Source organism: Calypte anna, chromosome 5A, assembly GCF_003957555.1.
Source record: "Calypte anna isolate BGI_N300 chromosome 5A, bCalAnn1_v1.p, whole genome shotgun sequence".
NCBI classification, from domain to species: Eukaryota; Metazoa; Chordata; class Aves; order Apodiformes; family Trochilidae; genus Calypte; species Calypte anna.
The window spans coordinates 22,960,317-22,986,189 of record NC_044251.1 but is presented as its reverse complement, the minus strand read 5'-3'; the positions used below and the strand labels follow the sequence as shown (position 1 = coordinate 22,986,189).

At 38.6% G+C, this 25,873-nt stretch overlaps 1 protein-coding gene across 1 annotated transcript in view; it reads left to right on the top strand.

Moving 5' to 3' along the window:
• DIO2 (iodothyronine deiodinase 2) overlaps nt 1-25,873 on the top strand; it is a 72,654-nt gene that overhangs the window by 22,019 nt on the left and 24,762 nt on the right. The window contains exon 2 of the mRNA XM_030451728.1: nt 7,834-7,954. The gene's annotated coding sequence lies outside the window, so the exon portion shown is untranslated. The remainder of the gene's footprint in view (nt 1-7,833; nt 7,955-25,873) is intronic.

Here is a 25,873-nt window from a genome sequence, read left to right as displayed (position 1 = left end):
CACAGATGATAACTAAACTCTGAAAACACAGTGAAAATTGCAGGAAACTGATGTAGTTATATTTCTCACTGTCATTTTAAATAAATAACTAGCTAGTGATTAACAGAGATGCCTTAGGGACTCTCTTTCCATCTTAGGCTTGCTCCATCCCTTGGAGTTTTTTCTTATGGTGACTGAAGTGTACCCTGAGGCAGAAATGACACTAGCCAGGGAGCAACCTTTTTCTGTGCATATTTCATATATATATATTTCATTTGCTTCACACAGATGCCATTGCTGAGGGTATCTGCATGACAACAGGATTTTTGTTCCTCATTCATCAGCTGCAGGCGCTTGAAGTCACATTCCATTCTGTATCACATCACAGTTGCTGTGGATACTGTTGTGATGCCACAAACAGAGGATTAGGGCTTGCTGTAGCCCTTTCTTTCCTAGAACAAAAGGTTCTGCTTCTGAATGTCCTATCTGCAGTACAGACAGTCAGAGCAGTGAGGAGGGATGGTACTGAAGCTCCATAAAAGCCCCCACCCTACATGCGTGGATGATGTGCATGTCTCCCCAGAGGGCCCTGGGTGAATAGAATAAGGAATTAAACTTGCACCAAAACTACTAACATCCAAGTATCTACAAAGTCACCTCAGGCCCTCCATCTCTGTATCATCTTAGCAAATGCTCTAGCATTGGTTCATCACTTTGGGGCTTTTTCTTTTCTGTAAGTCCTCTTGACCTCAACTCTCAAAGTAAGAATAAGTTTTTCCAGATTTTGGAGATGTGGCTTAGGTGGTGTATGGCATAACTGAAGCCACAGTCACAGAAAAAAGATCTGGAAATTCCCCCAAGGGGAGTCTTCATCTGCTAGGGAGACATTGTGTGAGAAGAAAAGATCACCTGAGAAGGTATTTTATATTTTTCTGGCCCTCAAAAGAAGCTCTGTAGGAAGAAATCCTATTTCAAATCCACATGCAGCTAGCAGAAATTAAAAGACTGTTTTATTTCTGGCTAAATAATAACATTAAAGATCATGTTCATTCTCAGAATAATTCAGCATTAGACATTTATAAATACTTCCTCTTTAATTTCTGTGCTGCTTAATTAAATATCTTTATAACTTTTTTATTAGTTAAAAAAATGTTCTTATGCTTAAAATAAAAATTGAGCTAATAGATTCAGCCATTATCCTTCTCTGCCATGTATTAAAAACTTGAGAGAACAAATTTTTATCAGCTGGAATAAAGATTTTTCTTGGTTTCCTTATTGTCTTCTGAGATACATTCCAGACTTTCAAAGAAGCCACAATAAAGCTTTTCTTTTCTATTTTTATGCTCATACATTATTTTCATTCATGTATCTCTAACCAGATAAACATTCTGCAAATTCACATGGAAGTATAATCACTTTGTTCTTCTTTTGGGATGGTGACTCATAATTAAATACATGCATCTAAATGACAAAAATGTGGTGTAGAGACTGCACTGCTTGAGTAAGAGAAAAAAAAAAAGATGGAAAAAAAGAGCTTATAAGGTCAGCACAGTTGATAGGAATGGAGGCTCCAGGTTAATGTTCTGGTGCATCCACAGTTTTCCTGTACTCACTGTATAACATGGATAATGTTTTATCCTTTGGCTTCAAAATGGGGACAATCACTTTCTCCTGTCAGAAGCTTTTGTGGGGAGTAATATATATTAGTGACTGTAAAAAATCTTCAGATAACATGAGACATTCACGTGAGTATCAAGAGAAGGAAGAAGCTTAGTTAACATTATACCAGAGACTGATATTCTGTTCAGAAAGAGCAACAGACCAGAGGTACTGAAAGCAGCCAAAATTCAGCCCTTTGCTGTTTACATAATGAGCTAACTCACAGTTAGTATTTGTTGTGAATTGCAGAGAGAAAGAATTTAATTTTAAAATGCCTTTTTGTTGAGTCTTGAATGTCTTGTCCAAAATGTCTCAGATTTAACAAACTTTCAGAGAACTTGAACCTGACCTGGATTCAGAGCCTGGCCAGATGTCAAGCTGCCAGGCAATGTCTGCAGCTCTGGGTTAGGTAGCCACAGGAGCCTTTCCAGGGTAGTGCTGCACACTCCAGGTCTGTAGCCCAATTGGACTTCTCTGCTGGAAGGGGTCTCAGGCTCTCACTGTGAAGCCAAAACTCATAGTGCTGGAAGTTCTTGAAAAGTCTTTTTTGGATCTGCACCACAGGCCTGTGGCATCTCTCAAACACAAACCATAGGCATGGTTTCCCCTGCCCCATGGCAGGGTCCCTTCATGGCTTCCTGTTGTGGAGCCAGGGGTGGAGATGGAAAAAAAGGTGTTAGATTTGCTATTTTATAAGTCCCTGACTTAATGCAGAAATTTTCTTCTTGGGGGACAAGTTGCCCCTTAAATAAAAACATTGTATTTCTTATAAATTTTGTCAATGCTGCTGAAATATCAGATAATGTTGGCCATTAGTGCTTTTATGAGTGTCAGCAAGGTGAATGGTAAAGCAGTATTAAACTATTAAACACATTAAAACTGATCACATGAAACAATCAACAGTATCTGAAATACTTTAAGTATCTCAAGTTTTTAGAGATGTCTTTGTTTGAAAAATAGGAACTACCCATGCATTTTAAAGTAATTTTAAGTCATTAAAAATTGGATCATAAGAAAATATATTTGTATTTGATTGTCTTCAGAAACTGGATAGGTAATTTCCCTGAGTTCTTTGATTTCTTTCTATTAAGCTCTAAGCTCTCATTTGTTCATGTCAGACCTTTCCATGTCAAGCTTTGATTTTATTAGAAAAGAAAATTTCTGTAACTTGACTCATCCAGTCCCTGTTGTACACTGTACTTCAAAGGAAAAGCAGCTGTTTGTACAAGACATATCTCAAGCAAGGTGATCTGCCTTTCGGGGGGACTCTTGTGAATGCAGTGCCTCTGCTTTTATAAAAAATGTTATCTTGAAACAGATACATCCTTCAGATATATTGTAGGGTGTTAGAAAATTCAAGTCCTAGTCAAACTGAAGGTGGATTCTTAAAATAACTTGTATCAATTTATGGCTTCTGTAATATCTTTGATGTGGAAGATCTGCTAGGAGTATAATTAATGACCTATCAAGGACAAAACATGATTTTTCAGACATTTCCTTCGTCTTAATGTTAAAAGTTGCTTGTACTACAAGAAATTTTCATTGAAATTGACCATAGTAGGACTGAAAGTCCTTGATTTAAGATAGCCAGAAGATCTCAAAACTACCGTCTTTAGTAGGATTCCCATTACTTACAGATTCCCTCTCATGGGGCATCCCTGAAAGAGATTTCTGAACTATTAGACCTTAGAGCAACCCATCCATCTGGATCAGATTATGCCAGCTGATGGCACTGCTTGGAATATCAATTTCACTCAGCAGCTGCAAGCTCTGGGAAGATGCTTTAAGGGACAGCATGGAAAGTGTGTTTTCTAATCACATTTGTTTGGACTCCTGAGCCTGTGAGAAACCTAAGAAGATGTTGGTTTTGGTGTGTTTCAGGCAAATATTTGAAAAATATGACATTTTCACTAATCCAAAATCCTTCATTCTGACTAGATCTTTGTGAATTTGTGCACGCCATTGCACATGGCATTGTTATAATCTGATGTGTTATCTTTAGAGTGGTAATGTTATATAAACCATAAAACAGGTTGCTATTTGGGTAGAAAGGATGGAGCCCATCTAGTAGAGCCAGTGATTTTTCTCCATGATTGCCGCAGTTTCAGAAGGCAAACTGCTATATTTATGTTTCATTCTGGCTGCCCTTCTGTGTATCTTCAATATCATAGAATATCATATGAATATCATTCAATATCATAGAATAACTGAGGACAAGACTGACACCTGCCCACCTTGGAGGCTGTCCTCACAGAGCTGGTGGTGCAAAGGGTGCTGCAGGCAGCCACCCTGGTCCCAGGCAGAGGGAACCACACAAATCCCCCAGCTTGCTGTAAGAAGACCATGATGACACCAGAGATGACAACGGCTGAAATAAACAAACATAAGTAAAAGTTTATCTTCTTATATCCTGAACTACTACAATATTAAGAGAACAGCTCTGAGCAACTTACATGGATAAACTGTTTGATGTTGTGAGCAAAGTGTTGTTGTCTTCACTCAAGAAGTTTCATATTCTGGTCTTAGTTTGCACAGGACATTTCCTAGAAGTCTGAAGATTTTTTGCCTACTAGAAACATTAGACATTTCCTCATCCTAAGAAAAACCACAGGCTTCTCCAGTTACAAATATAATTGAAATTTACAATAAGAAGTTACAATGAAAAACCATTTCCTGAAAATCAGTGTTCCCAAAGACCAGTTTAAACTTGCAGTCTTGATGTGGAGGGACGGGAGGATGTGACTGAATGTGACTAGTACCATTTCTGTGAATTATACATTGCCATAAATGAAAGAAACATTATGCCCAAGTTAGGCACACACTTGAATTACAAAAAGTTAAATATTTGGAATAAAAAAGTTATTTCCCAATTGGTTTTTTCATCTTCTCCATCATTCAGTCCTGAAGTGTTCAAGACACATTGTCATCTGTCAGACTAAACAGAGAAAGAAAGCATCATTCAGTTCTTGAAATATTTCAGTCCCCACACATATTCAGTTCTGATGCCTTTTTTTTTTTTTTTTGTTCAGCCATTTGTGTCCATGATATTATCTATTCAGAGAAGTATGAGGCAATAGTATAGAATGTTAAGTTCTGTAATGTCTTTCATTCCACATACTGCCCCAAATACTCAAACAGGTTAAATAACATAGCCACTGGACTAAAATAGTCCAGAGAGAGAGAGAAAGAAAAAGAAAATGCAAATAGCAGTGTTTTGGGTTGAAAGTGAAAAAGTGATGGCAGCTTCTGAGAGCTGATCTAGAAAGCAAAAGAGGATGTTCTTGTAACCTCAGTTTCTGCATTTTAGGGACTTTGTTAAGGGCAAGGTGCCCAAGCAGAATTAGGAAGAGAACGTTTCCAAGGCAGGAAAATGGAGCAGAATGGCGTATAAATTCTATTTAATCATTTCAGATCCAACCTGCTGTATTGTGTCCAAAGAAGGGCAATGAAGATGGTGAAGGGTCTGGAGGAGTAGCTGAGGGAACTGGGGTTGTTTAGTCTGGAGAAAAGAAGGCTCAGGGGAGACCTTATCACCTCTACAACTAACCTGAAATGAGGTTGCAGTGAGGTGGGTGTTGGTCTCCCAGGTAGTAAGTGAGAGTATAAGAGGAGTTTATTGGTAACAATCTAAACATGTGCAGTGTGCACCTGCAGCTCAGAAATCCAGCCTTATCCTCCCCAGCATCAAATGAAGCATGGTCAGAAGGTTAAGAGAGATGATTATGGCCTCTACTCTGCTCTCATGAAACCCCACCTGGATTACTTTGTCCAGCTCTGGAGCTTGCAACACATGAAGGAAACAGAGCTCTTGGAGAGAGTCCAGTGGAGGACCATGAAGATGATCAGAAGGCTGAAGTTCCTCCCCTATGAAGACTAGCTGAGAAAGTTAGAGTTGTTCAACCTGGAGAAGAGAAGGCTCCAGGGAGACCTTATAGAGGCCCTCTACTACCTGAAGGGGGCTACAGGAAAGCTGTGGAGGGACTTTTTACAAGGGCATGTAGTGATTGTGGGAATGATTTTAACTGGGGGCTGGTAAATTTAGATTAAACATTAGGAAGAAAGTCTTCACTTTGAGGGTTATGAGATACTGGAACAGGTTGCCCAGAGATGCTGTGGCTGCCCCCTCCCTGGAAGTGTTCAACATCAGGTTGGATGGGGCTTTAAGCAACCTGGTCTAGTGGGAGGTATCCCTGTCCATAGCAGGGGTAGTGGAACTAGGCTATCTTTATGGTGTCTTCCAACTCAAACCATTCTGTGATTCTCTGACAAGATAAAAGGTCCTTAAATTTCACCAGAATAGTTTTCAGTTGGACAGTAGGAAAAGTTCTTTTACTGAAAGGGTTATCAAATGCTGGAACAGGCTGCCCAGGGAAGTTGTCAAGCTGCCATCCTTATTGGTATTTAAAAGATGTGTAGACATGGTGCCGAGGGACACGATTTAGTGGTGGAGTTGGCAGTGCTAGGTTAATGGTTGGACTTAATAGTCCTAAAGGTCTTTTCCAACCAAAACTATTCTATGATTCTATGTTTATTCTGATTAAATCCAGAACTTAAAGGGATACAGTATTCCAGACTACTGGATATTGATGTAACTTGGAATTTTACAGTGTGCTGCTGTTTCATGTTAGTTACAGATGTGATAGACGAAGAAAGGGTTTGTGAGGTTTCTGTAGTTGTGAACTGAAACTTTACTAAGATAGCCTGTGATATTTTATTTAAATTAATTGAAGCTAATATCTTCCAGTAATTTAATAAATATGAAACAGAAGTATTGGTTATGGCATTTAAAAGTTGTTACCTATTTCTTGATGTTTTAAGTTCTTCAATACTCCAAATTAATGAAGGTATTTGTTGAACAACTCTATACTTTCATCAAACCAAGTATCTTCAAATTAACAGTCCTGCTTTAGTAACAGAATCACAATAACTGTAAAATATATAGACAGCAGCAGCTGGCATGAGTCTAAATAATACTTTTTTAAAAGAAACTTGATGTGGGAATGCCAGCTGGTAGGCAGATCGTATGACCTCACTTGAGCTGGCTGCTAGAGGGACATGCAATAAGAGGATGAAACAAGAGTATTTCTTGATGCTTTACTCTGTAGAATTTGCCACAAATACCATTATTACAAGCATTTTTGTGCTATTTATTCATTCCTGCATGTATTCTTCGAAGGAAGTTTCGGAAGCTCTAGAGAGAAGTTTAATGCTGTTACTGAAGTAAGGTACAAAGTGCCAGCAGAACAAAATCTAGCACATGAGATGGTTCATTAATCTCCACTTATACAAAGAGAAAAGACCATGATAACTAGTAACACAAATTAGTTACAGCTGGACAGCTGGAATGCTTAGGTGAATTCATAATTTTCTAAAGTACAAAACAGGAAGCTATTTGTCTGTCTTCTGAAATAAATCAGGAATTACCCAAGGAACTGGAAATAATTGATAGTCCTCCTCATGCATAACCTAATTTATTTTCCTTTTAACATTTTCAGAAAATAAAAGTCTGACACTGCCATAACCATACTCAAAATGTGAGCAAAATTCTCTGTGCTATGCTGCTCAAGTGGAGAAGCACAGAGGGACACAGTTACCCTCCTACATATGATGTATACAATGACAGATTTTTTTAACTGAAAAAATAATTCTTAATTCTGTAGATAAAAGTCCTTCTGGTATTTTGCTCTACTGATGTATCCATACATAAGTATCCAGTGATACTTAAGCACTGAGCACCCTAAGAGGACCTCCTACTTGGGCCATGGAAGTCTTGGCCAGTATGGAGGTCTGTGATACATAAATGCATATATAAAACTTCTACTTATTTTCTATTCAGTAAATCCTTGTCAGCTCAAAACATCCAGCCTTCATCCACCAGTTCCCCAAAACTGCAGTCACTTCAAAAAACATAATTCCATTAAAAAAATTATACAAGACCATGGAAGGGAGATTTTCATTGTCTTCTGAGTTTTGGACATCCATTTAGAGAACGGTTTTTGACCTTTTCTCCAGAATAATGAAAGTAAAAATTAGATTCCAGTTTTTGAGGTGTCATGTAGCCACATTTTCATATAAATCGAGCCATAAGAAAAGTACTGGATATAGCTAGCACTGACACACCAAGTAATTTTTAGGTAAAAAAGCTTCATTTAGCTTTCACAGCCACTACTACATTCTTTCTTTATGATGCTTTAGAAGTTCCAGACAGAAGAGGAAATGCTGAAATACTCAGAGAAAGGCTCTTCTCTGCCCCAGGATGGTGCCCTGGCTGGAACTCGGTGTGAACCACTCAACCATGGAAGTGAGACGTCCTTGGGTGAGACTGATTCTGGCTTCTGCAAACCTATGGCAGCTGAAGACTTGAGCTAAGCAGGGCAATAGACTGACCTTTTGTGTGCATTCTTCTCATAACAATACAATAAAAATGCAGACTATTAGTTCTATCTTGCTAAATAGCAACTCTGAATTTGAAACTGTCCAAAACCAAACCAGCACACGTTGGCTAACCTAAAAGCTAAAAGTTTAAATAATAGGCAAAACCCACAAGCTGTAGATCAGGGATAGAAGTATGTGCTACAAAAAGAGGCATGGTATGACAATACTGATGGGAATTTTGATTTTTGAGTTGGGTAGGAAATGGAAGTTTTCCAGAATCTTCTAAGAAAAGGCAGTGTGAAGAGCTTTTGGGATGTCAGAAAACTGACAGTCCTCAGGTGGGGATAGCTTTTAGGAATGTCTGAGAATGTGTTGAAGATAGAATCTGAAGAAGTTGTCGTTTCTGGCTTTGCTGAAAACAAAAGGTAAGAGTTGTTAAGAAATATAAGCAGGGGAACAAAATTCTTTTTATTTATTGAAATTGCGTTTGCCCAAAGAAGCACTGTTATGCAACAAGAACAGGTGACAACAATTCATGAGGAGATATCCTGGGTCTCCTGAACAGTTAATCCTTGCTCACCTCAGTACTTAAAAAAAAAAAATGGAGTGCAAGGAGAGCTCCAGGGTCAGTTCAATAATTATCTTTTTGACATCAGCCTGTGAGTGTCTTCCAGATGATCAGAGAAACTTAGTGAGCAGTGCCTTGTATTTAATGATAGTGCATAAGATATCATGGATCTTTCTGATATTTGTCTGGTTTTGTGCCTGCACCAAGACACAGCTGCTGCTACTGAGATAGATATGCAAAGCTGTATGTTCATGCTGACCAAGCTTTTCCCATTCAATTAGAAAAATTTGCATAAAGTTAATCCAGAGCAGATTATCTACCTTGCAAATATCTGGAGCTTCAGAAGGGCCTGGAACACTTCAGTAGCTACATGGTCTGTGGGATTTGTCCCCTCCATCTGGAGCACCCTCTGAAACACTAGTGCACCTCCTACCTTACATGCCACTTCATTTGTTTCCTCTGTTTACTTCTCAAAATATCTTGTACTTTTAAAGGTTGTTTCTAAAAGGCTAAATGGTGAACTTTGTCTCATGGTCAATAGTGACCCAGATAAGAATCAACAGGCATGGTAGACTCAATAAACTGGATTAAAGTCTAGTCTGTCAGCACAGCCCATTGGCTCTGGTAATTTTTGGAACCTGAAATACTCAAGGAGGAATATTAACTGTATTGCATTTTGGTACATTATCTAGAAATCATATACATTTCTGAGAAGTTAACAAATGAAGATGTTTTTCTCTCTGATGAAGAAATAACTTGAGAAATTGTTTTAATCAAAGCCTTTTGCAGTCTTATGTTACTTTCAGTTATAATATTGCTAGTTAAGTGATGTAGATCTAGAATGCAGTTTCTAGTGATGATGAAATGCAGTTGCAAAGCAGATGATAGCCCAGTGTGCAGAGCCATGTGCCTAGTTCCAATGAGAATCCTAAATTTAAATCTCCAGCATCCTAGAAACTGTTAGTGCACTCCCTTCTCCCCTCTCATCAGAGTTTCCTTTAAAGATTTAATTTTCTATAGAATATGATAATATTTAAATATATTATGGCCTAAAATAAATGTGCACAAAAATGAGATATGATTTTTCAAGTATTTTTTGACACAATAGAACCTGACCCATAAATGCAGGGAGTCACAGCTGTGCATTGTGCCAAGCACAACAAAATTAATAGAAAGCAGTTTTCTTATTTTTCTTCTTGCTCACCCAGATTAAATGAAAATGCTTTTATTTGTGCTAATATTAAGACTGAAAATAGAAGCACCAAGATTTTAATAGGATTTTACTGTGGCGAGAACCAAATCCAGTACTGACCAATGACTTTCTGAAGGAAGTGATTGACTCTGCAGAGAATGTAAAGTGACTACAGACAGACTTTGAGACAGCCAACAGAACTACAAGCAAAATTTTTGTCTATCCATAACGTTGATTTTGGCACAAGGGGAAATGACTGAGCAAGTGCAAGAATAGGAAATAGCTGGACTTTGTCAGCTATTTTTTAGTATTCTGAAGAAGCCTGTGAATAATTCAGAGAGAGAAAGAAAACTCCCTGGTGTGTTCACAGAACTCCCTCTCATTAGGTGAAGGATGGTGAGGGGTGGCTCTCCAGGGAAGTGAAGGCTACAGCTGAAGCAGATCATGCTTTATGCAGGACCAGAGTGCATTTTGGAAGTCTTTTGGACTGTGGAAAATAGGTGATAATAACAGGGGGAACAGCTTGATTGACACATTGAATACATTACTCTGTCTCTCCTGTAATAAATGAACATGCGAGTCACAAGGGTACATGCTGTGGGACTGGGACTCGTTTACTTTTCAAACTAGAAATAGATCTCCTGAGTCTATTTTGCAGTGTCATTGAATTTGGCAGTATTTTATCTTGCCAAGCAAGAAGCATCTTTTCACTGGTCCCATCACCTTTTCCACCTCCATCTGTGGTGACAGGCTGGAAAAGCTAATGCAGTCAAACAGAAATATTCTTATGTTCTTGTTTTAGTTTCTAGCTTTATGGTTGCTCATCCTTCGTATTCTAAAGGAAGCAGACCAAGAAAGAAGTATGTAAAAACCCTCTGTATTGCCAGCTAATAGAATTCCCTTATAAGTTAATGAGAGGGTGGGCATTCAGGTGAGATCAGCTGTGGCTCTGTAAAGGTTTTTTCCAGGTCCTGTTTTTGTAGGTGTTCTAAGATACCTGAAAATGTACAGATTTTTGCTTTATTTCTTTCACTGTCTATTTTATATTTCTTCTTTTCTTATAAGCACAGACCCAGCATAATCTAGAAATTTCAATTTTAGTTCAAATATTTCAACACTTGTTTATTATGGGGTAAATATAGGTCTGAAAAAAACATGTTTAAAAACCAATTTTGAGGTGAGGTAAAAAGTTGTGACAAGAAAATATACATTTTTTTAGAGATAAGAAAAGACTCTAGTACCTTCTGTGAAAATCTCATCTTTAAGAAAAAAAAATCTCAAGTGATTTCCAGTTTCCTACAGGTATAATGTGAAAAAATAGCTTCCTTCTGCAAAATAGCTTTGTCCTTTCATAATAAAGTGTATAGAAGAGCTTTGCTTTTGGCCAAATAAAAAGGAAGCATACTAGCACTTGTTGTGCAGTTTGTATCCTATAGTACTGAAATGGGAAAAGCTGCAAGCAGAGCCTTTTTATCTCCATAGAGATACTTGGGCTCAGTTCTTGCAAATGATTCTGCACAGGTTCCCTCACATGAGTTCAGCTTGACAGCTGAAGTCAAGCACACATGATCCCACAAACTCTTCTTGGAAACTTAGTCATTACTGCTGAGAACACTCCATGGATCTACCTGTGTAAGGGCTACCTATACTGAGAACAAATGTAGAGTGTGTTGCCAGGGAACCTCATGAGTTTTGAGAGTGCATGACAGTAAAAACAGACTGAAAGCATCTGCCCTGTACTGCTTACACTGCAGAACTACACACTGAGGGTTATAATCAGCCCCTTGAGGTCTGACAGTTTATCCTGCCTGCATTTCACTGCAAACCATTCTTCTCTGCTCAATGTATAGCTGCTGTAAAATGACTGAGGTCATTCTACCTTTACAAAGATGGCACTTGTAATTAGTGACTTCTTTGCCAAAACATTGTTGGTTTTACAATGAAAGTAATTTCTGAGTAACCAGAAATTCCCTTTTTTGTTTTGGTCTCACATGATTTTAAATGTTTGGCTACACCATCAAACCTTGACAATGAGGTCCATCACATTAGCCAGCCATTTTTCTTCTCTCTGACACTTCCCACAAATACATCCTTGCATAAGGGTCAGAATATTGCTATTTATATCTTTCCCTCCTGCTTCTTCTGGACCATGACACAACTTGTTTTCTTCTTTTCTCACAGCTTCTTATAAACCAAGATTCCTGCCTTCACCCTCAGGGAGTTTCTTGGTTTAACCCTCCTACAAAGGAGGACAGCTGTAGCTATTTAGGAAGAAGACCACAGAGCTCAAATAAGGTCACTGGGACTTACCTACTCTTTGCATCTTCCCTTACTGTCATGGTATCACTTCTGCCTGGCCTGTCTACATTTCTCTCACCTTTTTTTTCACCTACTTCCACGTTAAAATGTGGGATGTGCTTTCTGAATGAGCCAGAAGACCACAAAACTGACTCTTCTGCATTTTGTTTTTGCTGTGCACAAGGCTTGAGTCAATGGATACAGAAAAAGGTAAGTGTATATGTAAGGATTTATGAACACAATATAAGTTTATGCTGGCAACTGCATTGCTTAGTGTTTGACTGTTGGGTGACTGTGGGCAAACTTGAGCTTTTCTTTGTGTGTGTGGATTCTTTGGATAATACAAACAATACAATGCAAATTTAAAAAAATGGAGAAGCATGATGCTCTCTTGCCTCTGAAAATTATGGGTACAGACTTCTTAACAGCAAAGACAAAACCAAATAATTGATATGGATGAGGAAAACAGAACATCTTCTGTTTTAGTCACTAACTTAAGGGCAGGGGTTGGAAGTGAGGAGGAACTAGGAGTGCATAAATAGATTCCTGGCCTGCCATCAAGGCCTTGAGCCTCAATTTCTCTGTGCCAGTCTACACCTTCTGTAACAAAGCAGTACTACTTCACAGCAGTAGTATAGAAGTTAAGTAATTGGCCATTGTCGAATTAGTTTCTAACTGCTAATGAAGAGCAATACAATTTTGTCAGATTTGTCTGGGAGAGTTTTACACCACATTTTTATTCCATTTAGAAAATAGAATGATTTTCTATTTTGGTCTGGCTGCCTAGTAAAAGGGAAGTAGGAAGAGAAGTAGTGCAAAGGAATTTATTGAAAATGAAATATTGAAAAATATTGAAAATGCTTGGTAGGGTGAATTCATAAAAGGCACTGATACAAAAACTTGTCAGGTGTTTCAAATTCTAGAATAAAAACTAGTCTGGTCAGTCAAAGTAGAGACCGCAATAATTTTTAATAGAGGTGACCTGCCCCTAGGCAGCAGATAAACTCTATTTGATCTGTGATGTTTAGAAGGAAGGAGAGAACACAGACATGTTTTTGGTTTTTGTTTTTTTTTTCTTCCATCAAATTTGCTGTCTCTTTTATCTCCAAAAGAAACCATTTTATTTAAACTGATAATTAAATGAAAAGAAGAAGTGCCTTGTAGAACTTTTTTTGTTTGTTTGTCTTTTCTTTCCCTGAGATAAGATACCGGAGTAAAGTTATATATACAGGAAACTTGGGAGTTCAGCAAATAAGGGGTGTATCTCATCTTTATTTCAGAAACTTCATCAGTGGACTCCCTCAATAGGTAGTGATCTGCAATACCAGTTAAGCCTAATACCCTGAAGAGTTCAGATCAGTTTAATAATATTTTAAAATTATAGTGGATACAGGGGATCAGTTCTTATGATTTCTCTCAGCAGTCTGTTCTTTCACGTAATGGAAGAGAAATGCATCTTTAATCAGTTTTTATGAGCCTTGAAATATTATTCAACCTGACAGTATTACTGAAACTTTAAATGCCACAGGAGGCATGTCTCAAAAATGCATAGATTTCCGGCACCTCAGTGACACAGACAAATATTATTATCCCCACTTAAGGGATTGAACTTGTGCAACTTTCAAACATGACAGTCTCTCTGTGTCAGTACGAAAATTAAGTCCACAGGTGTTGGATTCAAGTTCAGCTCTGGCACGATCTTCCACAGCTTTTAACATATGAGTAACAAATGCATGAGCACAGTGTGGGACAGATCCTTGGCTGATGCAAATTGGCCTGAATCCACTGAAGTCATATGAAACTATGACAACTGACAGCATTTGTGGATCTGCCACATTGCATCTGCCTATAGTCATTGCAAGAAATTCGTCTCCTTAGCACTACAAATGATGAACCAGCTCTTAGAAAAAACTTGTTCTAATGGTCTCTTAAATGTCTTCAGCTATTGAGCCTTGTGGCCTTCACTTCAGTTGTTTGAGTTCACACAGTATCAAATACTCTATCCTCTTACACTTCCTAATGTCTCTTGAATAGTGTCACCTTCAGAGCACCTGGTGGGTCTCCAAAAATCGGGCTTAGTTCCATAGGCCTCCAGCAGCCAATAACTTTAGATTTCCTGCTTTCAGTTGGTTATGGATTTGGCCTGGTCAGTGTGGGTGAAAAAACTCTATTTAGTCTCTCTTATTCACACTTGTGTCAAGATCTGAGCACATGGAAAGAAAAATAAATAATGATACAGTGTAATAATTAGGACTTCACAGGTTGGAAGATGCTATCTCATTGTGTAATCTCATGAAATCTTGATGAAGAGCCTAGGCAGGAAAGAGACAATGCCCTGGAGCCTGTTTCCTACATGTGTTGCAGGTATTTTGTTCCCCATCATGTCCCCCTGTTTTTCTGTTCTTTTTTCTATTTTCTGTTCTTTTTTCATTGCAAATATTCTTTTAACCATCTTGCCCTTAAACAATGGATATGCAAGTAATTTAATTAAAAGAGCTTCAGTTATGCTGAAAACAAGAAATTACTAATATCCATTAAAGCAATCATTATTGATGTGAAAAAGGTTTTACCATTAGACAGGTTATATAGAAGAGAACCACACAGGCAGTAGTGTATCTACACCGACAAGTAAAAAAATTCAAAATGCCTTTAAAAGCTCAATGTAATTATCTTGACTCAGTCAACTCATTGCTTAAGTATCTTTTCTATTAAATCTGAAGAAAGAAATTTGGTGAAAATCATTAAAATCATGACTATAAAACCCATTGCTAAGTCACATGAGTCACTATTGTTGCTGTTTTGATGGTAGATGCTGTGGTGGTGGTGGTGAGTCTTGCATTAGGTGAGGGCTCCTTTACATAAGGTGCTGCACAAACACTGGGTTCAGTTGTGAAAAGAAACTGGGTTTTAACATCTCCACTCTGAAACAAAGGCAGAAGAGTCTCCATGTAAGTGCTGAAGAGCAGTGGGCATTCCTTCCTGGAGCTCCATAGGTGAGGGAAGAACAGGGGACAGAATTACCACAAAAGGCTTAGCAGTGATTTTCAAACAAATAAATAAATAACTCCAATAGCTCATGGAAACCAATATTCCATTTTTATACATGGGAAAGCTTAGATAAATGGATAGAGAGACCACAAAAAGAAAACAGTGAGACATAAACTGAAGTCTGTCAAGGCAAGGATTAGACCTTGTCTCTTGCCTCTGAGCTCCTTGCCGTGAGTAGATCACACTGTATCCATCACCACCAGTCATTGCATGTTTCAGTTGCCCATTCTCTACTTGCTTCATTTCCCCAAAATGAACCATCGAATTGGTTAACTCAAGTCAGTAGAACAATATATTCAGTTAACAGGGTTCACTCTATCTTAAGTGTCTGCTGTTCCTAATTCCCAAATAAACTGTAAGACCTCCTGTAGACATTATCATTAATGCTTTTCCATATTTAAGTGGTAGAATTAAATCCCTTAGGCTATATGACAGATGTCTGGTTTTCCTGCCCTTTGTTAAATCATCACAGAATCAGATAATGGTTTGGGTTAGGAGAGACCTTAAAGTTCATCTACTTCCAAGCCCCTTGTCATGGGCAGGGAAAGTTCACACTGGACTAGGTTGCTCAAAGCCCCTTCTGACTTGGCCTTGAGAGGGCTTCCACAACTTCTCCAGGCAACCTGTGTCAGTCTCTCACCACCCTCATAGGAAAGAATTTCTTCCTAATATATAAATCTACCTTCTTACAGTTTAAAACCATTACTGCTCATCTATCACTACATGCCCTTGTAAAAAGTCCCTTTCCAGCTTTCCTGTAGGCCTCTATAGGCCACTGTAAAGTCCCTCAGGACCTTTTCTTCTCCAGACTGAACAAATCCAACTCTCTCAGCCTTTCTTCCTGGGAGAGGAGCTCCAGCTCTCTGATCATCTTTGTGGCCCTCTTCTGGACTCCCTCCAACAGCTCCATGTCCTTCCTGTGTTGGGGGCTCCAGATTTGGATACAGTACTCCAGGTGAGGTCTCACAAGAGCAGAGTAGAGTGGGAGAATCACCTCCTTTGGCACGCTTCTTTTGATGCAGCCCAGGATCTTGTGGGCGTTCTGAAAGGTCTGCAGGCACACATCGTCAGCTCACAAAGAGCTTTTCATTAAGTCCTTTTCCTCAGGGCTGTTCTTAGTTCATTCTCATTTGTGCTTGGGATTGCCCAAACCCAGATGCAAGATCTTGCTCTTGGCCTCGTTGAGCTTCAGGATGTTGGCATGGGCCCACCTCTGGAGCTTGTCAAGGTCCTTCTAGAGGGCCTCCCTTCCCTCCAGCTCATCAACTGCACCGCATAGCTTGGTGTCATCAGCAAACGTGCTGAGAAGTAGCCTGAGTATTAAATGAAAAAACAATGCTTCTGCTGAGTTCAAGAAGACAGATGTTACCTATTCATAGCAATTCCAGCAAATGTTTTTATGGAGTTCAGTGGCCTTGCTCTCTTAGAACAGATGGTGTCAGCTGCAGGTTGTTTCACCATGGCTTTTCTTGTTTTTTGTTTTTTCCTCTAACCCTCATTCCTTTTATCCTTACCGTCTCAGCCACTTTTGCCAAATAGGCTTTTTAGTTTTTAATTTCTCACAGTGGGGCATAGAATGGTGTTGAAAGGTTTTGTAGCTGGCATAGCCTGCAGGCACTGTGAAAATGTGTAGAATACTTGAGCTCTTTCTCACTGTTTAATCTTGGCTTACAGTCATAGTGACTTATCAAAAACAAAACAAAATGGAAAAAACCCAACCCACCCAAATATTCCATCTTGATTTTTATCATGAGAGGACATCTGTGCCAAGAAGACACCTGGTTGGTTTTGAAGCACTGTTTTCCAACATGGACAAATTTATCTATTTTTTTTTCTTTTTATGTATCATGGCAGAATTTTGAGCTCTGAACATCAAACAAAGCACATCTAAAGAAAGGCTTTTACTAATTGCAGCATCTCAAGATTGCAAGGTGTTGCTGATAAGAGTGCAAGGTTGATTAGCCAGCTGAAGATCTGGAATCTTTCTGAGCTACTATGACTTTACCTTATCATCAATGTACTCCAAGATCTCTACTTTCCTCATATTTTCAGTGTGGCTTCAGACTTCTGCCAGTGTTTATCAGATCTCTCTTAGTTTATGACCCTGAATAATTGGAGACGAACTCCTGAACTTGCCAGTTCCAAACCCTACAATTATGGCAAAGATGCAAGAAGTCAGGAGCCAACTGGAAATTCAGTTGCAAAACTAAAATTCAAAATTACAAGCATATCATGAACCCAAAGAGGCATTTCCAGAAAAACAAAACAAAACACAAGAACTGGAAGCTGCTGTCCTAGTCTGTTAAGAAATGAATCTGTGGCTGTGGGTTGCTGTTATTTATAGTGAAATAATGACAATGAGTAGAAAACTGGACAGTATACAGCACACAAGGACCTTTAATGGTCTTGCCACTGGATGTTTTATCTGCAACCCATAGGAGTAGAAGGGATACAAAAACTCTATTGAGTCATCTCTAATGCTAACTGAGAATGAGAACTGCTTTTCAGTGTTATGGTCCTGCAAGAATGCTACTGAGGCTGGCTTCAGGCTCCTTACTTGGTATTCCTGGTGAACTGAGGATGTATATCATATTTAAAGCAGACTCCAGATTTCCAGTTTTACCTCCTTTGATAGCTTTGGTTCAAAAGGAAAGCTGCAGAGTCTCTACTACCACAATTATGGTGTTGCCTACGGTAGAAGGATTTGGCATTTGTTGTCTGATTTCAAAAATACTGAGAGCAGGCTCTTAGATATTGGATATCTGGCTGGATTATGGGATTATCCTGGAATACAAAGGGGTCCTCATGTGCTCTGTCCCATACTGTGGCTATAATCTCTGAAAGCAAGCAGTATGTTTGTATAAAATGCATTGTAAATGAGGACCTCAGATTAAAAGGCTTCTTTGTAGCCTTTTGTTACTTGTTCTTTCCATACCACAGAAACCTTTTCCTTAGTTCCCTATGAATTTAATCCTGACCAGGATCTGGTATGTATTGGCTCTGAGCCATTTAATCATATCATAACAATGTATTTTTTCATTATGCTATCCTAGATAATAAGCTATTTGATCTCAAAAAGTAAGTGAAGTTGAGTATGGGTGTTATCTGGATGAATGCCTTCCAAGAAAACTTCAGTATTGCCCAGGAATTAGCACAAGTGATTCATGACAAAATTATGACTCTTTGATTTGAAGTACTTCAGAAATAATAAATCTAAACTTTTGCATTTTGAAGAGGTGAAAAACCTGAGTCATTCTCTTCAGCATAAATCCTGAAGGTTTTGATGCTATGGTTGGTTTATTTTTACGTGTGTGGGAAGCCTCTTTGTCTTGTATGAATCATACTGTGCTGCTTTACTCCTGATTGTTAGTAGCCCTTAAAGAAGTTCACAGCGGGCCTTTATCTACCTGATGCTCACTTGGTTATTTGTTATGCAGGATATATTTGGTCATAAATCATTTGGCCTACCACTACTGCCCTTGCTGCCACTATGCCACCACATTACACTTCCTCCAGGACACAGTGGGTGCAGAAGACTATTATGTGTATAACTAACTCACTACTTAAGTGACCTGAGTAGCAAAACTAAATAGGTTCTTTTATATGAACCAGCTGTGTTGAGAAGAAAATGTTTCTGCTATAAAAAAAAAAAAAAAAAAAGGGATTCAATTAAGAAAATTGTGTGACCACTCATAGAACTGGAGATATAGATCATGATGGGTGGCATGGTCATGGAATGAGATTTTAGATCTAAATTAGAATCAACTGTCTGTTTTCTACTAAGATTACTGTTTCTCTTGAGCTTTCATACTTGTGTCAAATGGGAGATGTGAAGATGAAAGACAAACTGACCTTAGCTTCCTGCTTTTGCCATACTTTTAGAAACAGTTTGGCTTTTTTCCCTTTTTCTGTGCAATTTTAGGAGAGGTTTATTCTAAACTAAAAAAATAAATAAAAGGGTACTTATCCCATCATAAATGTAAAATGCATCTACACCTGCAGGGCCCTTCTCCTCATCATAGGATTTACAAGGCCTAGCACAGTTGTCAAAAACTTTGCCATCATCTTTTTGTGATGGTGGAGCAATACAAATTGGACCAAGCTGAGATTGGTCTCAGAGGTAATTCAACTGAATTTGGATTAGACTTGCACAGTCCAATGCATACTGTTTGCTCAAAGGAAGACTCAGAGGGGATGATATACCAGATGGTTGTGCTACCATTCAGAGGGATATCAAAGGGCTGGAGAGATGAGCCTGTAGGAATCTCATGACAATGGGAAATGCCAAATCCTGCACCTGAGAATGAGCAGCCCCATGGACCATTAATGCTGGGGGCTGGCTGTATGGGAAGCAGCTTGACAGAAAGGGACCTGGGGGTCCTAGTGGACTCCAAGTTGAACACAAGCCACTAATGCTTATGCAGCACAGAAGGGTAACAGCTTCTGCAGGAGGGAGAGCACTGTTAGGAGGCCAAGGGAGGAAATCTTCCCCTCTAGCCAACACTGGTGAGGATCTGTCTGGACTCCAGCACTGGGCTCCCCACTACAAGAGGCACATGGACATTCTGGAGTAAATCCAGCAATGAGCATGAAACTCAATAAGGGATTGAAGCAGATCCCATCCAAAGAGAATATGAAAGAGATGGAACTGCTCAGCTCCCAGAAGAGAAGGCCTGGGGGTGTGAGACAATGTGAGTCATATTGTCACCCATATGCATGTGTTAAATACCTGATGTGGGGGGAGCAAAGAAGATGACGCCACTCTTCTCAGTATTGACCAGTGGCAAGACAAGATAGACACAAACTAAAACAGCAGAAAGTACAGAAAGTAGCAGAGAAAAAAATATTTTTATTGTGCTCAAATACTGGAACAGGTTGCCAGGAGAGGTTGTGGAATCTCTCTCTTGGAGATAATTCAAAAGATGATTGGATGAGGCTCAGAGCAACCTGCTCCAGCTGACCCTGTTTCGAGCAGTGGGGTTGGACTAGATGACCTCTGAGAGTCCATTTTCACCTCCACCACTCCACAAGTCTTTGTAGCTGTCTACAGGTAACTGAACTGTATAAACAGTGGGAAAACCAGCTGCCATATTTTGCATTCCACTGCAAATCTAAGGTCAATTGGCCTGTTGAGAAGAAAATAGAGAGGTTAAAAGTCTTTTGAACTCCAGAAATTATTGGTTTGTCAAATCCTCTGCTTGAGAGAAGTGGCAGAAGTCACATGCCTTGCAACTTCTACCAGTTGAGACAATCCTTTCAGAATAATTGTAGAGAACAAGCCTATTTTGGCATAGAGGTGGACTGCACAGGTCTCTGCCTGTGTAGGCAAATTTCTGTGATTCAGATATTGCAACACAATAAAGCAGTATATTGTTTGTGTTATGTAGATGTACATGATGGTGTCTCTAAACTGCAGTTTAAATTTACTAGACAAAAAAAAAAAAAAAGTTGTCATCATCAGCAAGGGAAGGTGACTCACTTCATTTTGTACTGTTGTTACCCAGAAGAGTTTGAGCTGGCCCTCCTATATTCTAGATCATTTGAGGCATTAATCTAGGTGATGCAAGTGGGCCACAGGAAAGCAAAATATGTGAAGCCAAGCTTGCTGATCTACTGTGTTATTCCAGGTGCCTGGAATGCTTACCCATTCCTTACATTTTTTCCTATTTGTAGGACCTGAAATTGGAGGTTTTGTTGATTTTGTTGCTGTTCTTACCTTGACATACACCCAAGGCTTTTGGAGAAACCTGGTGTTGCAATGCTTTCCCAGCATAATGTGCCAGTTAACTCAGCTACTGCAAGGCAAAATGCAAAAGGCCTCCAATTTTAGCACCAAAGCAGTATTTCTGCTTACCTGCTGTAGCATAAAGAATTACTTTTTACATGGCCCTTCATTAATTTTTAATAAGTTGATAACCAAATCCTTAACTCAATTTACTCTAATTAATTAACACGATAAGAATCAATACCCTAACAGACCTTGCTTATATACCTATTAATACAAATGAATGGAATCAACCTTGCTGCACACCTGTTCTCAGTAATCTGTGCAAATACTAGTGAATTATCTTTGCCTCTCAGAAATACCATACACAGTAACATCTTGTTATTCCTTGTTGCTGGCTGATAGAAGCTCATGTTATCACATTGCACAGGATGCTTTGGAAAATACAGTCACTGTGACTGTGAACTGAGGCTGAACTTCATACATCTTGAAGAGGCAGCTCTAATTTGCTTATCACCCCACCAGATCTATCTGAATTTATGGCTTGAAATGCTATAATACAGAAGTGTCTCAGAAATATCAATGTATTAAATATCATTGAAGTCCAAAGGGCAAAATCACAAGAGATAAAGCATAAATTAACTTAAGTCTAATGGCTGTGAATTGAATCTCTGTACAAGGAATAATTCCCCTGAGGTCTGCTCTGGCTCACTCAAGGTCATACAGGTAATGACAGAGAGGATCCAAAGCCAGATACCAGCTGTTTTTAACAAGCTGCCTGCAAGAGAGGTGCTAAATTTGCAACATTCCTGACCTCATCAAAGGTTGTGAAAGAGGAAGAATATAGAGATAATGTAAAATTTTTCTAGTGAAAAATATGAAACATAGCTGCCTAATAAATGTCATCTCTTTTGCAGATTTGATGCTTTTTCTCTGCTTCAGGATAAAAAACATAAATTGTAATACTTGCATTTTCATTTATCTCTGATGTGAGATAGTCATTGCCCACTCTGTAAGATGGGAGCAGGGAGGCATACAGGCTTCTTAGAAGTCAGTGAGTCCACTGCAGATCATGAACTGGAAAAAAAGGGATTCATGTTCCTATTGGGAGGACAGCATACAAGAATATCTGCCATTTTCCTTGTTTCTCACCCTCAAACTGCTGAGGGTAACAAGAAATCAGGACTTCACTGTTCTTTCATGTTTACAGAATGCCTGCTGTACTTATGGTATGCTCTCAGATGTTCATGGATCACATGTAAGAGCACAATATAAAAAACCTAATATAAAAAAAAAAAAAAGGATGTTTTACAGAAATGTAGTTCAAATGTCTTTGGAACAGATTGCTGAATATGATGAAGACTGATGGAGTTCAATAGCCAGAGGGATCTTTTCCTGCTTCTCAGAGAGACAGCAATGACTGGGCTTATTGTAGGATTAAACAGACCAGTTAGGTAAAAAAATAGCTCTTTTTTCACTAGAAAAATTACCTTTGAGAGTTTAATGCTGTATGGATCAAAAATTAGTATGCTGAAAAACAAAAAGCAAGACTGAAAAGATGCATCCCAGGTACATGTAGGTCTGTTATTAAAGGGAAATGTGAATCAGAAGAGGAAAGGATTTAAAGTTATATGGGGAAAGAAACTGAAAATTTGCAAATCACGTGGTATGGCCATTAGTTGTGAGAAACTAGTGTCTCCATGCTGGCCTACTGCATGTAGCCCTGATACCTTGGCCAGTATGATGGGTCAGCTAGTATGCTAGGGTTGGAAGGGAATTTAAAGACCAGATGGACACCTACCACTAAATACAGTTGCTCGAAGCCCCATTCAACCTGGCCTTGAACACTGCCATGGAGGCAGCAGCCACAGCTTCCCTAGGCAACCTGTTCCAGTTTCGCACCACACTCACATTAAAGATTTTCTTCCTGATTATACAATGTAAATCTCCCTTCTTCCAGTTTAGAGCCATCCCTCCTTGTCCTATCACTACCCGCATTTGTAAAAGGTCCCTCCTCAGCTCTCTTGTAGGCCCCCTTCAGGTACTGGGAGACTCCTTGAAGTATTCTCTTCTCCAGGCTGAACAAACCCAGCTCTCTTCAGCCTGTCTTCATTTTCTTTCTCTGGAAGAAACAAAAAGAGAAAAAGAAAAAAATCTGTGACGTATAAGATAGAGATTGATCTTACAACTTTTTTAGGCAAGTAGCCTCTCTGATTTCCAAAGGCTTATTCCATGTGATTAAGCATTATTTTTCCATAAGCTTAGGTTGCAGTTGTTAGCTTCTTAATAATTTTCAAACACAAAGGTATCTGGGGGCAGATCCTTTTCTTATTGAACTAAAGAGCCATACTTCTCACTTATTTCAAGGGTACTCTAATCTTTTCAAGGCCTTTTTAATTAAAATTAGTTATTTAGTTTGTACAGCACTTTGAAAGTACACAGAGCTACGTAAGTGCTGTGTTGTTATTATTATTATTCAACTCATTATTATCTCTTACGTTTCCCATAAAACTAGTTATGACAGCTGCTGTTAAGCTCCTTAGTTCTCAAAGAAAATTAACATTAGAAAATGCTTTGACTATTTTTTTTTCAAACCACTGCAAATTACTACAGCTGCTGATTAGAGCAGTGATGATATTATATGAGCACTAACAGAACCAATGTAGAGACCAAGTGTAGCTATGCTTCTTTAAGAGACTGTATACCTCTGAGTTGTCATGCTGAACTTGATCATGATGTTACTATTTGCAAGCATGGAGACATAAAAATGATTTGTTCTTGCTCTACTCTTCTTACAGTCACCAACATTGTTGCACATCATACATGTAAACTAATGCATCCTTGGAAAATTGGAACCGTACACCTACCTTGTACTGGTGTCTGTGATAACAAAAGGGCAGAGGAAAGACAAAGGGGAAGACATGAGGCACACGTATTATGTCTGTGCACATGTGTTTCAAGGATGGAACACTTCCTCTAACACTCACAAGGGACTGGTTTATATAAGTGCAAGATGCTAGTTGCATCTGAAAATCCATGGTTTTGAAGTTTCTACGTTATCTTGAATAAAACTTGTTTAAAGTTACATGCGTGCATGCTTCAGTATTTTGGAAGACATTTTGAGGGAGTTTTGAGGAAAATTATCTATTTCATTGGAAGAGGAACAACTTTTAATTTCTTTCCTGAGAAATTAAAGCCAGAAACAAGAGCTCTGCCAGGTTTCCTCCTTAATAGCTATAGTAGTAAATATAAAGTATACCTCTAAATATGTCAGCAAAACTTTTTTTTTTCCTTTGGCGAGTGTATGTATGCTTTCCTAGCTCTTAGTTATTTTTTTGTTTGGTTGTAACAGCAGGACCAGAAGAATACTTGAGCTCTTGGGGTTTTTAGAAGAAACATATGGCAAGAGATTTGACATAGTCTAAATTTTCAGTTTCTTAACTCTATAGTGTTAATCCTACCTATACAGAGTGAAGAGAGAGCCTTTTATTCTCTTGCAATAAGACTTCATAAAGACAATGACATGAAATCTTGGTAAGGTTCTTGCTGCTTTGAGTATAAGGAAATAATAAGCTATGGCCTAGATAACTCCCAGGAAATAGCCCAGGATATTCCTATAATTTAAGTTTATAGATGAATGACATTAATTTGTGTCCCTGGTGTGTTATTCTTATTACTGCTCTTAGTAAAATATATAGTCCTAATTCTTAAAAAAGTAAAAAAGGAAAACCCAGGGAACTGTAGGCCAGGCAGTCTCACCTTGCTTCTCAGTAAGGTCATGGAGCAGATACTTCTGGAAACTATACTACATCACATGGAGAATAAGGAGGTCACTGGGGACAGCCAACATGGTTGCACTAGAGGCAAGTTCCAATTCAAACTGTTCTATGATTCTATGACTGAATCACTGGAGTTCCATAAAAAACATGTGTGTGATATAGCTCCATAGGTGAAACCAGACATGAAGGGAAACCAACAAGAGGTTTCCAGTAGCTTATTCAAGTGCACAGTGAGTTGTGTACTCACTGTGTGTGACTGGGGACATGACAGTTTTTGACCCTTAATCTACTGTTCCATCTAAAACACCGACCAGGACTCCTCTATATAAAGGGTATTATATTTTTCTTTCTGAATCACAACATTTTCCTTTCAAATGCTTGTTCAAATATTTTTAAGACAGAATGAAGACTAATGTTCTTGGCTACGTGCTCACCATAGTTATTGAAATGGTCTGTCATGCTGAACCTTGGAAGAAGCAGCTTTCATCATCCATAACTTTACCTTTCCCAAGAGGCAGCTAAATGCGTAAAAATTTTTTGGTCTTTACGTTGGGAATGTGGCATAACAGACCCCACACCATAAATTTAGGCAACTATAAACAGTGAAATGTACTCAGAATAAAGGAGGTGAGGGAATGAAAAGCAAAAAAACCTAAACTCTGTACCTGTGTTAAATTTCTCAAGATAAATTTTGCAAATTTAATTTTTTTTATTTATTTATTTTTTTAATCTTCCTTGAATAGTCCCATTTCACAAACCTGCTTTTCTGGGGCCCTATAGCATTAAATAATCAAGACCTTCTTTACCTTCTGTCATGGACCAACAGTGGTTGTCACAGCATCAAATGAATAAAAACCTGAGACTCAAGATCGCTCTTTTTATTTCTGTCTGGAATTATTCTTTGCCTAGAGAAAAGGGGTAGAGAGACTTGTTGAAAGAAAAGAATTACAGGACCCTGGAAGTCAAGTTGTATCTTGTGACTGCATAAATTGCTGAATTTCTCTGGGACTTCACCCCTTTGTCCACTTCTTTCCTTCAATATTTTCTATTTAAATTGAAGCCCTTCAGGGCAGGGATTGTCTATAATATATACTAATAGAAAGCGTAGCATAGTTGATTATTAAACTTAAATATCATATTTGCTACTTTAATGCACAGGCCATAAATAAATGAGCATGAATCACAACTTTAATGTGGGGAACTGTGGTAGGAGACCAATGGAACAAGCTATGGGATTGTACGATTGTTGC